General features: G+C 27.0%; 1 protein-coding gene across 1 annotated transcript in view; it reads right to left on the minus strand.

Moving 5' to 3' along the window:
* Nucleotides 1-17440, minus strand: part of LOC123302804 (homeobox protein abdominal-B) — a 146766-nt gene that overhangs the window by 119560 nt on the left and 9766 nt on the right. The window contains exon 2 of the mRNA XM_044885906.1: nt 6041-6128. The gene's annotated coding sequence lies outside the window, so the exon portion shown is untranslated. The remainder of the gene's footprint in view (nt 1-6040; nt 6129-17440) is intronic.

Raw genomic sequence — 17440 nt, forward strand, 5'->3', positions numbered from 1 at the left:
TAAAAAATATGTGATTTTTATAAAAATAAAGTATTCATTTACTTCAGACTACATTCAAACGTATGCAACAATTTAAACCGAATTTCCTATTCAACGAAAATGAGCTATTGGTCTTATAGCGATGATGAAATTTCGAAAAATTTCTTTAAATGTTCATAGATTATTCTAGCGGAATACGAAAATAAATATTGTTTAAATATTTTAAGTAATATTTTCAACACAAATTTTACCGCGTCTTCGACCACAATGATTACTCGAAGGAATATAACATTAATTTTTAACTGTTTTTGGAAAAAAAGACGGTTAAGGACGAGATTTAAAAAAATTGTGGAACTTCTCAATTAAAATATAGACCACAAATTTTATATCAATTTTGATAATCCATTTTTGAGACCTATCGCGATCCAGATGAGGGCTTATTAATTTTATAATTCAATTATTAATATCTGGATTAATTTGAGTGACATTTGTGAGTTTTTATAATCAACAAAGTATAGACCATCAATTTTACTTTCTTTTGTCATCTGATCATTTATTTATTTCAATTTTTGTATGTCTTTAATACGATTGGTCTAGAATTATAGATTTTCAGTATTGATATATACTTTTCAGTATTATTATTGAAGTTAAAGCTATTTTTAAAAAGAATTCACTTAGTCTATGCAGCTTCTGCATGACGAATTCTTTTATGATTATAATACACGGTAATGAATTCAACATTTTAATGATGCAGTTTCTGTATAACTTTTTGTTAAACATTTTATAACATTTACTACCTACGAATGTTTCTTTCATGTTGGAAAAAAAAAGAGGAACAATTTAAACTGTCAAATCTTTGAACATTAAATATGTAACTTATTTACCAATATTCTTACCGAACTGGTTCTTGTCTTCTCATTTAATTCTGTTCTTTTTTTTATGATTATTATGGATTCGAAAAAATTATCTACCATTTATAATCTTCTTAAAAAATTAAAATAATTTTGTCGTTTTTTCTTTCTTGTCATTAGTGTTTTGTACAGTCTGGTACATACATTTTTAAACTTTGTGATAGAAAATGATTGTTTTCATCCCGACCAACAAAATAGAAAACGAGTATGGTATATTTCAGTTTATAGTATGGGGGTTATGTTTATTTTTTTCAAATAAATGCCACGACTGAGCTTCACTCAGTTTAATCATTTTAATTACGTTATTCAAAGCTTTAATTGTCTTTTTGTGCTTAAGACAGCTTTTGTATATGATTCACGCAATCCAACGGCTTAAAATTTTTTAATGTTACCAAGAACATAATATCTACTAAATTTTAGCCAATTAAAAGACGATGTCGTTATCTCAAAATCCTAACAAAATATGAATCACGCCATATGTTTTTGTGGCGAAATTCTTATATCTCCACTTTTGACGAAAATAAGCGATGAGTATTTTTTTTAATTATTGGAAAAATCTATCGCCTGTCTCTTAAATATTTTTCAAAAAATAGAATTCTTATTATAATTTTGTCTCTCATTACTCATGACTTATTTTCGCATCGACTCTTGTCTGTCGCGGCATCACTTTAGATCAGATTTGATTCCTAGTAAGGCACATTAAAAGGGAAATTTCTTTTATTAGCTACTTTAAAAAAATACGACGCGCAGGAGCTGCGTTAGCTAAACCATTTTTTAGAAATTAAAAAATGAATTTTTATTTTTCAAGAATTTTCATTTTGAAAACGTTAAAATTTACAATATAATTTATATTAAGAAATTTTTCCAAAGTTCCACCATCAATACAAAAGCAATACCTCCATTTCCTTCAGCAGTTCGCTAAAAAATGTCATTGATTTGGGTTCTAATGGTCAAATGCACCACAGCTTAATTTATAAAAGATTGTTATGGTTACTTTATAATATATTCATAATAGCGAACCTTTTTTTGAACTTGTTGATAAAATAATGTTAATTGATGCCCAGTCTCTGTATAACGTATAATTAGCTATTCCGTAGTCTTGTATAGTCTTGTAGTCTTAATTTACATTATTTTTACGATTTATATATAATCGCACGATCTATAAATAATTGTTTCTATTAACATATATGTAATTGGAATTTTAATCTTTTGAATCATTATTTATAGTGTTGTTGAAAACATTTGTTTTTCAAAGTTAGTATCTCCATGCAAGAAAACCGCTTATAAAAGTTTATGTTTAGCATTAAATTTAAAAACTGTTTTTATAAAATATTTCGAGATAATAATTGAGCAAACAAATCAATTACTATCGTCACGAGAAAACAACTAAAATGGCGTATGTAAACAGACTATACAAAGATAGTTAAGGGAAACAATATACCTGCTCTGCTTTAATTTTTAAGTAGTCATATACTTTTTTGTTATGTACTTTTTGACTAAACTTACGCCACAAATCACTACCGAATTAATTAGTTTGAATTTTTTGAATGAAATTTTATAGTAGGTAACCATAAACCTCATTAAACTTTGAACAGCCATATTTATTTCAAATGTGATTTATATTGAACATTTCTTTTAAATTAGACAACTATTAAAAAGTGATGACATGTTTCATTTACATCATTTAATCGAATTTAATTGATATTATGTTTATAATGTTGATATGTTTAAATGATTTATCGATACTTGGTCAAGATTATTGATTCAATTAAAAAAAATTATAGTCAATATAATTAAAAGAGTTTACGATTAAATTAACATTAATTGACAACACAAAAATTAAATTTATGAATTTTTATAGGCTACAAAATACAACACTGTCAGAAAGAAAGGGTTTAAGTTTGAAAATTGCCATTAGGTAAGTGAGGTAAGTGCTTATGAAATTGGCTAAAATGAACTATTATGTACAAATGAAAAATGTAAATAATAACTGCATTTCAAGTCACGGTGATTCAAAGGAACCGTAACAAGAAAATGTCTGAAACTGAACAGGGACAGAACTGAACAGGAATTGAAAAATCATAATGATTAAAAAACGATTGATTCTATACCAGTGGAATGAGGGTGAATAAGACGGCACCAAAATGGCTAGACTTTTTTACCCTTTTCAGTAACAAAGTGTGAACGTTGCTTTTCTCAAGAAAATTTATCATGTCAAAAAGGGTCACGTTTAAATAAAGTTCCACCATTAAAGAAGATATTTTAATAAAGATCTTGCTTCCTTAACAACGAATCTTTATATGTTTGAAATACATAAATATATAAGAATTATCTATAAACAGTGCTACCACCCTAATAAACTTTATGTACAAAATGTATAATATAAACTTTCTAAGATTAAATAAACTTAACTCATTCAAGTCAAAAAGTCAGTCTACCATATTAAATATGTACAATGATATTATATTTTCAGAAATTATATAAGCAAAAATGAAGAAAGACAGGCAAGGGGTGGCTTATTATGTAAGCAAGAGGTGAGTTTTTGTGTAAGAAAGTATGTGCCGAAGCCGAAGTTTTTGTGTAAGATGGTATTCTTCGACCTTAGACTGATATATTTCGCTTGAGTTGCTCGTCTGATTTTATAACACAATTCACCGAAATTATGATACAAGATTCACTTTGATCTTTTTTTAAACGTTAAGGAAATTTACCTTATTGAGAGATTTAAAGTAGAAAAACTAATTTTTTCCCAATCGATTTAAGTTTAGCCAGTTTAATTGGAAACTATACTTCATGGATTATATTCCCATCTTCCAAAGATTTTAAATAAGTAGTTAAGAACTTACATAATACCCATGATTAGTAAACCTAAATGTATGTAATATATAAATGCTAAGACAAAATAAACATATCAAAGTTTATATTCTCATATTCCTTGTCTCCAGAATTTAATTAAACTTTATCCTTTTTTATCATACAGTGGTTACAGTGAGGCTCACAGCTAATGAAATAGGATAAAGATATGCTATCATGAATCCCTATGAACCATTTTTCAGTAAAAAGCGTCATATGCTTTAAAATATTGAAATAACCACGGTTTTTTCAATTCCTAATTGAACGTTTTTTATTACTGAAACAAATTTGATAATTTTTTAAACTTTTGAAATAGCGTTACGAAACTTAATAAAAACTGCCAGTAGAAGTAGAAGGGCATTTTCTGTTAAGTTAGTTAGATTTCATTATTGAAACACTAGGAAATAATCCATTTAAACATTACTAATATTCAAATTTTTATCTTGAACCTTGAATTTCGCTTACAACTTTTCTCCTTTCATAACTAGGAAAAGATCTTCAAACTATTCATGATCTTTAAATATAAGAAACATTTCAAGAAACAAACTTTACAAATGAATATAAGTTTAAAAGAAACACAACTAAACTAAATTTTGTGTGGGCCACTCTGTACACATACATTTATACACATTTTACGTGTATAAAATATTATTATTACTGTTGATAATAATAATATTCTGTATCATCTTCAATTTCGTTTTGTCTACACCACACACCAAATGGAATGAAGTAATCTTTTAATACATTTGAGAGACATTTTGATATTATGAGAAAGGCATTTATTTTATATTGTTTTTAATAGACATTGCTTTCAATGATAAAATAATAATTTTTTTTAACTTTTATATATTTTAATTGAAGGATTTCATTTAAATATTGAATTTTATGAGATAGTTTAAAAAACAAGCGTTTTGTTGGGAAAATTGATTTATGAAACAAAATTTATGTGAATGAAAATTGAGATTTTAATCGTGTCTCAAAGTTATTGAAAAAACAATAAGTGAAAGAAAGTGGTAGTGTGCAAACTGCTAAAAGGGTTGAAAAATAAAGTGCAGTTATTAAAAACAATCAATTTCCCTTTTCCTTTCTAGTAGTAAAATTCTTGCCATTTTTGCTAGTATTGATTTGGCAAAAACTTACATGAAAAACAAAATAATCATTGAAAAATATTAAAATCTCGATTTACATCAATTTAACATGATTATAAACTCATGTTTTCTAGCTTTCAAATGACAGAATCTTAGATACTTCGTTTCATTATGAGCTCACAGTCTAAAATAAAAGTACCGATTACGGGAAAAAAGACCATTTTGAATTGCACCGATTTTTTTTTCTATATATCTACACTTAATACGATTTATATTGTCTAAAACGCAAAAGTCTCTCATAACTTGCAATCTATATCATAGATACCCTAAAATTGTAAGCAAAATACGAACCAATTTCTTAGAAGAACATCAACAGCAAAGTAAGCGCGTTCACTTCAATCCAATAATAATTTTACTGTATGTATTCTATAATATTAGAAATTCGATTCGAAATTCACAGAACATCCGTTGGTTCGATAGTATAAATGATCAAATAGAAAGTTTCATTTAAATAATAAATTTTATGAGATTGTTTGAAAAAAGTGTCCTAAGTAATTTTGTTTGCAGTATAAATGTAACACAAATACGATAGTGGCCATTTTGAATGTACGTTAATGTCAAGGTAGATTTAATTTTTATTTTTAGAATTGTGTGCGATAACCATGTAAATCGAGGAATAATTTCACGACCTTCAGCTTAAAAATAATGTCGTGTTCATTTAAATTATTAAATAATGCAATCATTATAAATCATGTACCGCCTAAATAAGATTCTGCATGACGCACATTCAAAATTTAATATATATTTTTAAGTCTCAAAATATTTGTTTACTTGCCATTTTCTTATTTTTACTTGATGCCTAGGTACGTTATGCCTAGGTACTTCTATTTCAAAAGAGAGTCATGGGGAAGATTGAATTGGTCATTTGCAATAGTTAATGCAAATTAAATTTTATTTTCACAATTTTCTAAAAAGTTGCATGCTATATTTTTTCTCGTAATGCACCTTGACAAAAGATGGAAAGTCCGATATTTCCGAAAGTCCATATCCGATATTAACGTCAAATGATTGTTTACTGAAAATTTTACTAAAAACTTAAAAACATTTTTAAATTCATACGAATTTGGAATTTAATGTTCAATTTTAAAATATTAAAAAAAAAAAGTTTAGATTAAAATTAATAAATAAATAAATAATAGTTGGACTTACCACAGAATGGCTTAAACTTGTTTATGTAGTTTTGGAAAAATAAAACACAAATGTATGTAGTGTTTACTCCATAATGTTAAGGTGTTTACTGAAAAATAAATAAAATACATTTTTATTTATTTATTTTTTTTAAATAAATATTTACAACTATAAAACTTTACGTTTTACAATATTTTTAAACGTCTTGGTATATATACTGAGTGTCACAAAAATGCACGGTTTACATATAGTATTAATTAATCCGATGCATTTTTTGTGACACTGAGGTATACATGTGTCGCAGACATAACGTTGAGTTCAGGTATGTCGTGAAATTCATAGATCGAGAGTTAATAATTAAGCAGCGTTTCTATGATTCTTTTTTTCTACCATTTAGAAGATTGGTAAATAAAAGTTTGGGAATAGAGAAAAATGAAGTATTAAACGTGGCTTGAGTGTTGAGTGTATGGAAAATATTTATATTGATAGAAGTGACTCACAATTATTAGATTTCTTTGGTAGTTACAATTTGCGTCCGCGTTCACGGTACTTTTGCCTAAAATACACAATATACCTACGCCCTACGTCGTATATAACGCAAAAGAAATGTTATTTTATGAAAGCATTAACAATGTGGGTTCAATATATTCAATGTGAATAATCATTAAAGTAAATAAATTTGAAAATTATTGAATATACATAATTGAGAAAAACAAGAAAAAAAATCGAAACAAAAATTAACATGTAACATGAAAAGTGTGCACATCTCACAAGCTCAGACATTTTACTTTAAAAATGCACTAATAAGCACCTTCAGGAGTATAAATCCAAGGATTCCTTGTGACATTAAACATAAAAATTTCAATTCTAATGAAAAAAAAATTTACCATAATAAAGCACTCCAAATAAATTCAAACATAATTGAATTATTGTTAAAGTAACAAAAAAAGGTGAAAGTGTTAAATTGTAGGACCATAAAAACATAATTAGATGGACATTCATAAATGTCTAAATATTTAAACAAGAAGGTCTGCTCATAATCAGTTTAAGAAAGGGTTGAAGATTATAGAAAGAAGTTCTTCAGTACCTACTAAACAATCCTATTTGTAAAATTCACAACAATATTAAAAGGATTACTTCAAACTAACAACGAAATAAAGTGCTTGATTGGTTCAGAAAAAAAATTTTCTGACTTAAAGTTTTGGTGGAAATTCTCTGCAAATTACAATTTCATTTGAGTTAACTTTGTTTGGATGTAATGTATGCACATCAGTGATGGAAGACAGATTTTTTGATTTATTGAAAAAACCACCCTTTTAGAAGAATGCAAAAAGCAAACAGGAATTTACGATAATTTACACATAATTGATCGAGTAAGTTTTTCTTTTAATTTACCGAAAATTTTCGCCTGATCACTGACAGTGGTTATAAATAACCGATATCAGTGACGTTAATGACAGTTTCAATGATCTTAAATAAAACGGTTCGCATTATAACGTTGTGATGAAATTAATGCATATCATTTTTAATGTCTTTAACTTAATTTATTTATTTTTTAAGTTATCAAAGGAAACTGCACCTGCCTACGAATATGCATTAAATATTTTCTTTAGTTCAAGCAATGTGCAACTTAGAATATAATATTTTTGTATCTTATTTCTCACTCGGGTTGGTAATTATTGAAGGCTCTGGCAAAACAAGTAAATGTAACAAGTAAATATTTATTGAATCAACGGTCTCAATACTTTTTTTTAAGAAAATAAGTATTGAACTACTTAAGAATTTTCTTATACCAAGAAAATATTTACTAAGAAAATTTTTAATGCTAAGAGGCATATTATTTTCTTGGAGCTAGAAATTTTATTCAGTGCAAAAACACATTGGTTTTTCATTTTCCATACTGGGAAACGAGCACCGAGCTATTCAAAGAGGGCACCCTATTTTTCCCAGCCTTTATGATATTTTAGTAAAAAAACTTATAATTTTTTTGTTCTACACGAAGTTTAAAGTTACAAAAGACCCTAATTATATCTTATTGTTATACAAATAAGCACTTTACAAAATATTAAGTACTTATTGTAATATCAAGTTTTATTTGAGTTCGATTCGAATCGAATATCGATCGATAAATACTCATATCGTACATATCGTATACATTATATAAAAAATAATATTGTACACTGAACTGGTTAGTTGAACAATATAACCTTTAAGTTTTCTGACTTTAAAAATACTAAGTTAACTTACATTTTTTTTTTTTATATTTGATTATAAATAATAAACGTTTATGTTGATATGGGACGTTGAATTTTATTGAATTAATTGATAATATATGTAATTTAAGAACTTTATATTTACATTTTATAATATTTATTTATATGTATTATTATTTATTATTGTTAAAATATGGTGAATTTCAAATTATTTGATGTAAATTGCACTGCAAATTTTAGTGGATAAAAAATGCTTTGATTCAAAGCATTTATGTGTTTAAATTTTGTAATAACTTTTAACAAATTTAACATGTGTTCAAATAACAAAAGCAGAATCAAAACATTTGCAGATTTTAGTTCTAAAAGTTTTAAAAGCTTGATAAATATGATGCTTAAAATCCTAAGAAATAAAACCTGCTAAGAAAAATCAAACTCATGTGAAATTTCAAACAGAAACATTTCAAAAACTTCTTTGATTATTTTTGATATGGTGGAAGAATGATATGGTGGAAGAGTCGCTAAAAGTAATTTAAAAAAATTTAATATTTTATTGAAATTGAGAAAACTTGAGTTAGAAAGTTTTAAAACAGATAGTTTTGCAACAAAAACACCCTAAGAAATTAAATAAACGCCAATGAACAAATTGCTTTTGGTAAATTTTGATTAGTTCTTTAAAGGGATGAAGTAATGCATCTCCAAAAATGCGGACAGCGTATTCAACTTATATTGATCTCACTGTTTGGTGATTATTACCTTTTTGACAATAATGCTCGCTACTCGATTCCATCCATTATTGAGTAGCGAGAAACTATTTTGAAACGTGCTCGTGACTTCTCAATTTAATACCCGATATTAAATTAATGTTAGGTTAATACCTATTAATTTTTAACTTTGCTGTTCATTTAGACACTACTTTAAACAATTTTCAAGACCTTCGATGCGAAATACTCTACAAAAGCAAGTACTTTTTACAATATTGTTGCAGTCGAGACTGTTTATATTAAATTTATTTTATGTTTCATAAATATTAATAATTACATTTTAATATTACTAAAAAAAATTTTTTTGTTTGAATTTATGCAACAAATATGATTAATAAAAACTGAAATAATTTATTAAAATATGAACATAAAAATATAGTTTCATGTACATTAATTAAAAATAATTAGTTTTCTTACTCTAATCTCTGGGAAAGTATATATTTATGTTGTTTCTAGCACGAGATTGAACTATTATACATAAAGGTGATTAGTTGCAACGCGGAAATTTAACCTTATAATTATGTTTCAAATAGGGATTTTTTAAACGTGTTAACGCGATACTTTCCAAACGTTCTATACAAAAATGTTTTTATTATTCTTGAGTACAAAAATAATAACTTCTTGACGGTGAAATTTGGATTGAATAATCTGCGGATTCTATAATTTAATGTAAATATTTTTGAACGTACCTATATGCGATGAAATATTTTATTTGGCTTTTTCTTTGGTGCTTGCTAAAAAATAGAGCACAATTTCATTGGACTTATAACGGTTTTACAAACTTTTTATACGGTAAGAAATTTTTGTGGATATTACTATGTCAATATCGGTGTTCACGCCATACTGTGTACATTATTGAGAGAATAGTAACATTAGAAATCGAAAAGGCAGACGAGTCAATGCAGTTATTATGGGTGTCAGGTCCATACTAGCTTGACATTCATACTGGTAGGCGATTCCCACAATACTTCTGGTGATACCTATATCTAATACTGTGATACTACTTATGCTAACATAGATATTATATTCTCTGTCTCTATACCTTACCAGCATTGTAGTAAACGTCATGGATTTCTTACCACGTACACTGAAGCTACGATTTCATTTTATAGCGATTCAGTCGATGAAATGAGTTTGATATAGCAAATTTATGCTTCTGACCAGTATTTTTTAGTTCTTAGATAATAATTTTACTACGAACTTTACTTCCGGGTTTATTAAGGCTTCTTATCATTTCAATAATACGAGTTCAGTCACTTTTATATTGAGCAATAAATACTAAAATTGGACTGAAAACTAGTTTTTCTGTTGCTTTATGCGTTTAATTAAATAGTCGTTTTAATAGTTGTAGAAAAGAGCTAGTGTTCATTCAATGCCGTCGCGACGTATCGATTCTTATAATATAAAATATCTTTCAAACAATTTATTTCACTTAGTTACAAAAACTTATTTTAACTCAATCTTGGCAAATAGTAATTGTTATTGATGTATTTTGTTAAACAAGGCAACCGCGAAAACGAAGAAAATAGCAAAGCTTTGAATACTAAATTAATTTCGCGATTGGTAAATTTAATGTACCCAGAACATCCACCAAAATTTTTTTTTCGTTATTTCTAAGGAATTTATTTAGTTGTTTCTTAAGATTAAACACGTCTATAAAAGTATATAAAGCAATGCTTTTTTTATGGATATTTTTACTTCAAAAATACTAATATCATCCCAACAGACATATTGAGTAATACCAAAGGCAATTTATCTAACCAAATTTTCGTTTGGTGTTAAAACTTTTAACATAAACTCTAAGAAAACTAATTATAAGGATTATGTAACCGTACACATTGAGTGTAACGACATACCAGAGAATAAAAAGTTGTTCTTAATGCGTTCGTTCCAGGCTCATTACAGAACATTTGTTACTTAAAACTAATTTTGTTATAACAGAAACGTTTTTGCTCTCCTATGAACGAATATTATTATATAATGGATTACATTCTGTATATATGTGTGTATAAAAAAAAGTCTAGATCCATGCGTAGAATTTGAAAGTCATTTCAGAAGGACTGAAAATTTGAATGGCTAGCCAAGTAGGTACTTTTATTTCATTAATATTGAGAATTGAGAGTGATATTCAAACAAGAAGACAATTGAATAAAAAATGCAAATATGATAGATTATTTAACAAAATAGAGTGTCCATTGGAAATTAGAAATTTTGTTTTTTGATCAACTATATTCTTATTAAATATAGAAAGATAATTTTGGCTTAAAAATTAAAACTACATTCTTTAATTACAAGACTAAATCATGTAAAAATTACAGCCACAGTAAAACGGATTGGAAACATTTTCTTTAAAATATTATTAGAATAATGTCTAACAATCTCTGGAGTGAAGTTAACAACTGTTAAACTGACTGAAAATTAATATTTTTATTGGAAGAACAAGAAAAAAGATTTAAAAAACGTCTTAAAATGATTTTTAAAGCAATAATTTTCGCAGCTTTTTCGAGAATGAGCTCTAGCAAATGCAATAAACGCAAACGCTTTTAGGTCACCTTAAAATCGACTCTTACAAGATGCTGCTATCGCGTATATCATCAATGAATGTTCTTTAGCTATAAAATTTTTTGTATAGCAATAGCCTGTCAAAAATTACACGTGGCTCTAGACCTAATACCATCTAGAATGGTTTTTGTTTTAATTAAATTCAACGCACGTGCTTCAATAAAATACAAAAAAAAGGCTCATACTGTTACTAAAATACGTGGCCTGTTTGGTTACGAATACAAATACAATATATTTTTACTAAGATTTTTTTCATTTATGTTTGTTCTTTTTTTCTTCTTGGAGTTACTCGAATAACATTGTCTTTTTTTTTAAACTATTAATAATTTTAATTGAACACATTCTATTAAGTTTTTTGTATGCTTTCAATCTGATTGTTTTATTGCTGGAAAACAATTTATTTTGTTGAAATTGTTTTTTCTTTTTTTTTCTAGAAAAAATAATTCTAATTTTTATAAAAACTTCTCAGAAATTAATTTCAAAATAATTGAAAATAATTCAATCACTAGTCAGAAAATTAGTTTTTTTACTTCAAAATTTAAAAAAATATATAACGAGATTTTGTTTAATTGATTTTACAAAATTTAAAATTCAACCAAAAGTGTTGAAGGCGTAAATTTTTTAAGCATATGTATTCGTTATTCTACTACGTTATTAGAAATTCCTGCAATAATCCGATTGGATTAGTAATCCTTATTTTGACTTACATTTCTACCTGCCACGTATTTACAGAATTACTTGTTTGCTTTAATTCAGGTTTCATGCATTATTTCTTGGTAACCGTGAGAGATTCCTCTCTTACATCACGAGATACTTCTAAATGCATTCAAAGATTTTTTCTACTTCGATATAGGGTAAATTTAAGCGTTTCAAAGATGTTTTCGGATAATTTTAGCCAGTCTATAGACTCATGGAAAGTTTCAGAAAAAGCATTTTTCAAGAGATACTAAGTAAAGTACAATATTTCATAATAATAGTCTAGTCTAGAGTAAGAGCTGTTTAAAAAAGGTCTCTAATTAATAATAAAATATATTGGTTTTATGACCCATAGAGTTAAACAGAATGCAATCAATTTTAAATTCATTCCCTTGAGATAAAAGTCTAAAAAAATACAATAAACCGTATTAAATTTTGAATGTCTGGCAGAGATTTGAAATTCCAAAACGCAAACTTTTAATGGTTAATGAGGTCGATGGACAGAAACCCAGACATTAATTTACATAAAATATTTAAAAAATACACCGAATATTCCAGTTTAATATTTCGTGTAATGAATAATCCATCATGTGGAACATAAGATTACAATATTTTTAATTTTATTCCGTCTGCTAAAAACAAAAAAAAAATTTTTTTATGTCTACCATTTCTTAAATTTTGGTTCAATGACTTCATTAATTTTTTTAAGCCTGGTTTACGTTTATTAACAAAAATAAATAATTTGAAACATTTTTGGACATCTAATTCTGTGCATTGAAAAATAAATAAAGATGCTTAAAAATTGTTGCAATAATAAATTTACTTCAACTAGAAAAAAAAACCATTTCAAGTCAAACAATATCCTTTTAGAATAAAATATATTTATGCAAATATATATAGAATATAAATGCGCGCGCATATTAATCCCCAGACACGAAGGCATAGTTCACATTGCTTTATTGACCAGCAATGTATTCAACCAGCACACATACACTGCTAAAAACAACCCTTATTGTAACCATAGAATGAAGAAAACTACCTGATTCCAAGGCACCAGTGTTGTTGGATACATTACATACAACAAAACCAACCCCCGGATACAATGTTATTGATCCATCCAAAAATTGTATTCTCGCTACATTACACACATATACATACAAAAATATACAATCATGGCCGCCAAGCTATCCAATATATAACTGTTTCATGTTAATATATTAAATGTAATATATATCTATCTTTTAGTCATGGTATCCGGGAAATAGTTATAGTGTATCTTTGTTTATTCATATAGATCGGTTGCATTTTGTATCTTTGTTTGAACGCAGGATTCACGGCACGTTTCATGTATATTTTTAGGCGTGGCAGTATGAAGTTTCACAAGTCATTCAAGTTTGAATTATTAGACTCTCTCATATCGTTTGGTCTTGTGTACATGGATGGCTGCCTTGTATTTGCTGTGCATGCAGTATAATATTATTCCTTTATATTTGAAGTTTTTTTATGTCTGCTGTTTTTATCAACAATATTAAAATTGAGAGTTTTTTTTTTCGCTTATTTTATCCGAAAGCTAAATTTTCTTTATATTTTAATATATTTTCAGCAAAAATATCAACCATTTGTCAATATATTTATTATAAATAATTGTCTACAATGCACATTATAATACCTAAAAGTAAAAATAGAAATATTAAAAAATTATTTCTTTTGAGATTTACAAAATAAAAAGAATTTTAAACAGTTCGCTGTAAAATAAGAGGAAAAAATATGAGTAAATTTAGTTTTTTCAAAAAGTTATTATTTCCCAAATCTAATGTATTTCTAATTGAACGACTTTTGCTCTCATGTTTTATGACAAGTTTAATCTACAAAGATTAAAGCCTTTAATAACACTGACCAAAAAAAAAATTGGTATTAAGTAGGTACTGTTTCATTTATTGACTCGTTTCCTAATTGTGTTACTCAAGTCTTGAGCTTTCTAACAAACTGACCTATTTCCATAGGATTTTTTCCGAAGTTAGGTTATGGATTTGTTTACCTGATTTTGGATTATCTCTGTTTCCTTAGTCTTCCTATAAGGAACGAATTCTAAAGTAAATTGTTTGAAATACCACTTATCTGATTAAGGCCTAGTAGATCATTTAATGAGAATTCTATAGAAAGAAAGTAATATAAAATCCAGAAGAGTCCACAAAAGACAATTTTAGAAACGGAATTTCTTTTTAAATTAATGATTTTTAATACCATATAAAATTGGACATGCGACAAGAGTTCAAGTAATAATTTAACGCAAAAGATTAGCACGATTCGCGACAAGTAATAAAAATAAATTTTAATTAAATAATAAGATTTCGTTAGCATACATTTTGTACAAAAAAAAATTTCCAAATTAAAAAAATCTTAAAAATCCAATAAAGTAAAATTTACTAAAACGATTCCACAAAATTTAATGAGTATATTTTATAAATTTAATCCGTGGTAAATAAAGTTATTAAAAAGTATTTATTTGAACATTTATTTAAAAATAAATTTTTATTATACAAACTTGTTTATTTGGCGAACACAATAATTTACATAAATTCAAAGACTGTAGTAAAATTTAATTTCGTTTGATTAAAATAATTTAGTAAATACATTATTTATGGAGATTATTTATATTTTATTTTAATCGTTATGAGACGATTTAATTAGTATTCCAAATTTGGAAATGTTTTCAAAATATAATAAATTGTGGTAAAATCCTCTCTTTTATATGTAAAAATTGATTCAAGAAGATGATAACAATTAATTGATAGATAAGATGCTGTGATGTGGCATCCAAAATTGCTTGAAAAGATTCCGTCAAAACCCATCTTTGGAAGTATACTTTTAAAACAACTTTTGATACCAGTTTTCAAGAAATCAAATCTTAAATTTGGGTGGTACTTTGCACGTTTTTTACTATCTATCCGATCGTACCAAAAAGTTTTTGAATTAATAGATTAAACAACACTGTATTTACCATTGTCAGAATGAATGCTGGTAAATGGAGAAAAGTAGTGAAAAGCAGAAGGATGATCAGTGTCATTTTTTGAATATTTTTACTTGTACACTCAGTATTTTACTTTAGCCTTGCATTTATATCTTAGTCTAGGTTCAAAAAAAAGTGCAACACCAAGACTAATTTTTTTACAAATGAAATTGTGAAATTTTGGTGAAAAAGTGGTTTATAAAACTTGTTTGTTCTAAAGGAAACCTATCGAAAAAAGGCCAGAAACCATTGTTTTTTATTAACCACAATTATTTGAGAGAAAATTGCTTTAAAAAAAGCAAAGCTTTAAAATCAAAGACGTTGAAGCTTCGACATTTTCAATATTTAAACTTGAATGCGATTATTTTTGCAAGCTGGTATAATCGGTGTAAGTATTGGTTTTTGGTGACGAAAATTTATGGAGCTCATTTGAGATCTTCTACAGCCTAATGTTTATACTTACAAAATGAATTGATTTCCTGCGCTTCCCCAATTCAAAAACAATTTAAATTGTTTAGGATCGCAATTTGGCCTAAGAAAAGTGAGTTGTATAAGAAACTTATAACTGTTATTTTTCGAAGCTCGTATTTCAAACCATGAATCGAATTCGATACTAAAATTTATTTCTTCGAATACAAAATAACATATATTTTATATCAACAAGCCCCGTACACTTTTGTGTTCCAGCATCACACAATATTTACAACAAACACATCTGGTTTATTAACAAGATGTGTTTTCTTACAAAAGTTTTTTGGTCTGGGAATTATTACCAAATGGGAGCATCTAGATATATTTCACAAAATATAAAACATGGTACCATACCAACCATGTATAATATGAAACGAAACGAAACGAAACCATTATTCATTGCTGCCAACTGTTATATTCTATGTTATACACTATATTCTGAGTTGAGAGAAACAAGAAGCAATGTTTCAACTTATGTATTGAGAGTTAGTGTTGAGTTGATTCAAACTGATTCAGAAGCTTACACATATACCGTTTATGTTTCAAATTCCAAAAATATAATATAGTTAATTTCCATTGACAACGTATTATTAAGCTTACAAAATGTAGCCTTTCCCAAGATCCAAAAATTCGCCAAAAATTCAAACGAATTTTGTTTGTCCATGTAAACGCGTTTTCTTTTCTACACTCCATTTCTCAATCTTTGTAAGAGTTGCAAGCTTCCCGTTATTTTAGCTTTAATTGGTCCAGTCAATGAATCTTCAAGAAAAGAAAGGATTGGGAAATAACAATCTAAAGGTACCTTGTTAGTCAAAATAATGAAATAAAATGCACTAAAACATTTCGCCCCAAAAAAGTTTTCAATACAACAACAAAAGTCTTTGTTATAGAGAACGTCGTAAATCTTGTTAAATAGCTCATTTTGGAGAATTTTATGAAAAAGAATCAATTCTTGATTCAGATTTTACAAAATTTAATACAACACTATTTGAGTTTACTGAAAATGACATTTACTACATAAGTGTATCAAGTCTGCTGTTCACTGAGTGGATGCTGTATTTTTTTTTTCATTTTACTAGGCTATCAAGTGATATATGTGTTTTGTATAACAAAAAAAAAACAGTATCGCATGTAGAATGTAATCTGCTTCGCTGTGCCGTGTATTGAAAAGTAGACTTTCGTTGCACTTAAGTACAACTGTTTCGTCCAAGAAAACCAATAATACTTATATTTTTGCGGCATAGTTTTCTCTCAATGACCAGGCTCAGTAACAAAAACGTTGAGTTAAAAATCGTGTTTTAAGGTGAATTTTAAACTCACTTTTTGTCTATCTATTGCCTCGATGTGAATCTTATATTTGAAAATTAAGGTACTTCTCGATGAGATAGTGAGAAAATACAATATTTAAAAAAAAAAAAGCAGAATTGTAAAACTAAATTGCTCTTTCTCATCGCTTCCGCAAAAATTTTAATTTAATTCGTTTTAAGTTAAATTTATTTTTTAGTTGAAACATGAAAGAGGATTACGTTATAAAAAAATTCAGATACAAAAATTTCCAATGCAAACCTATATTTTAGACAACAGTAAACTATAAACATATAGAATATAAACATCATAAGAGTTATACAAGTCAGTTTATTTTCACGATAATTTTTCTTGGCATTAATACATTTGGGGTTTTCATGTTTAAATCCCATACATATTCTAC

The sequence above is a fragment of the Chrysoperla carnea genome, chromosome 1, assembly GCF_905475395.1.
Source record: "Chrysoperla carnea chromosome 1, inChrCarn1.1, whole genome shotgun sequence".
Classification (NCBI taxonomy): domain Eukaryota; kingdom Metazoa; phylum Arthropoda; class Insecta; order Neuroptera; family Chrysopidae; genus Chrysoperla; species Chrysoperla carnea.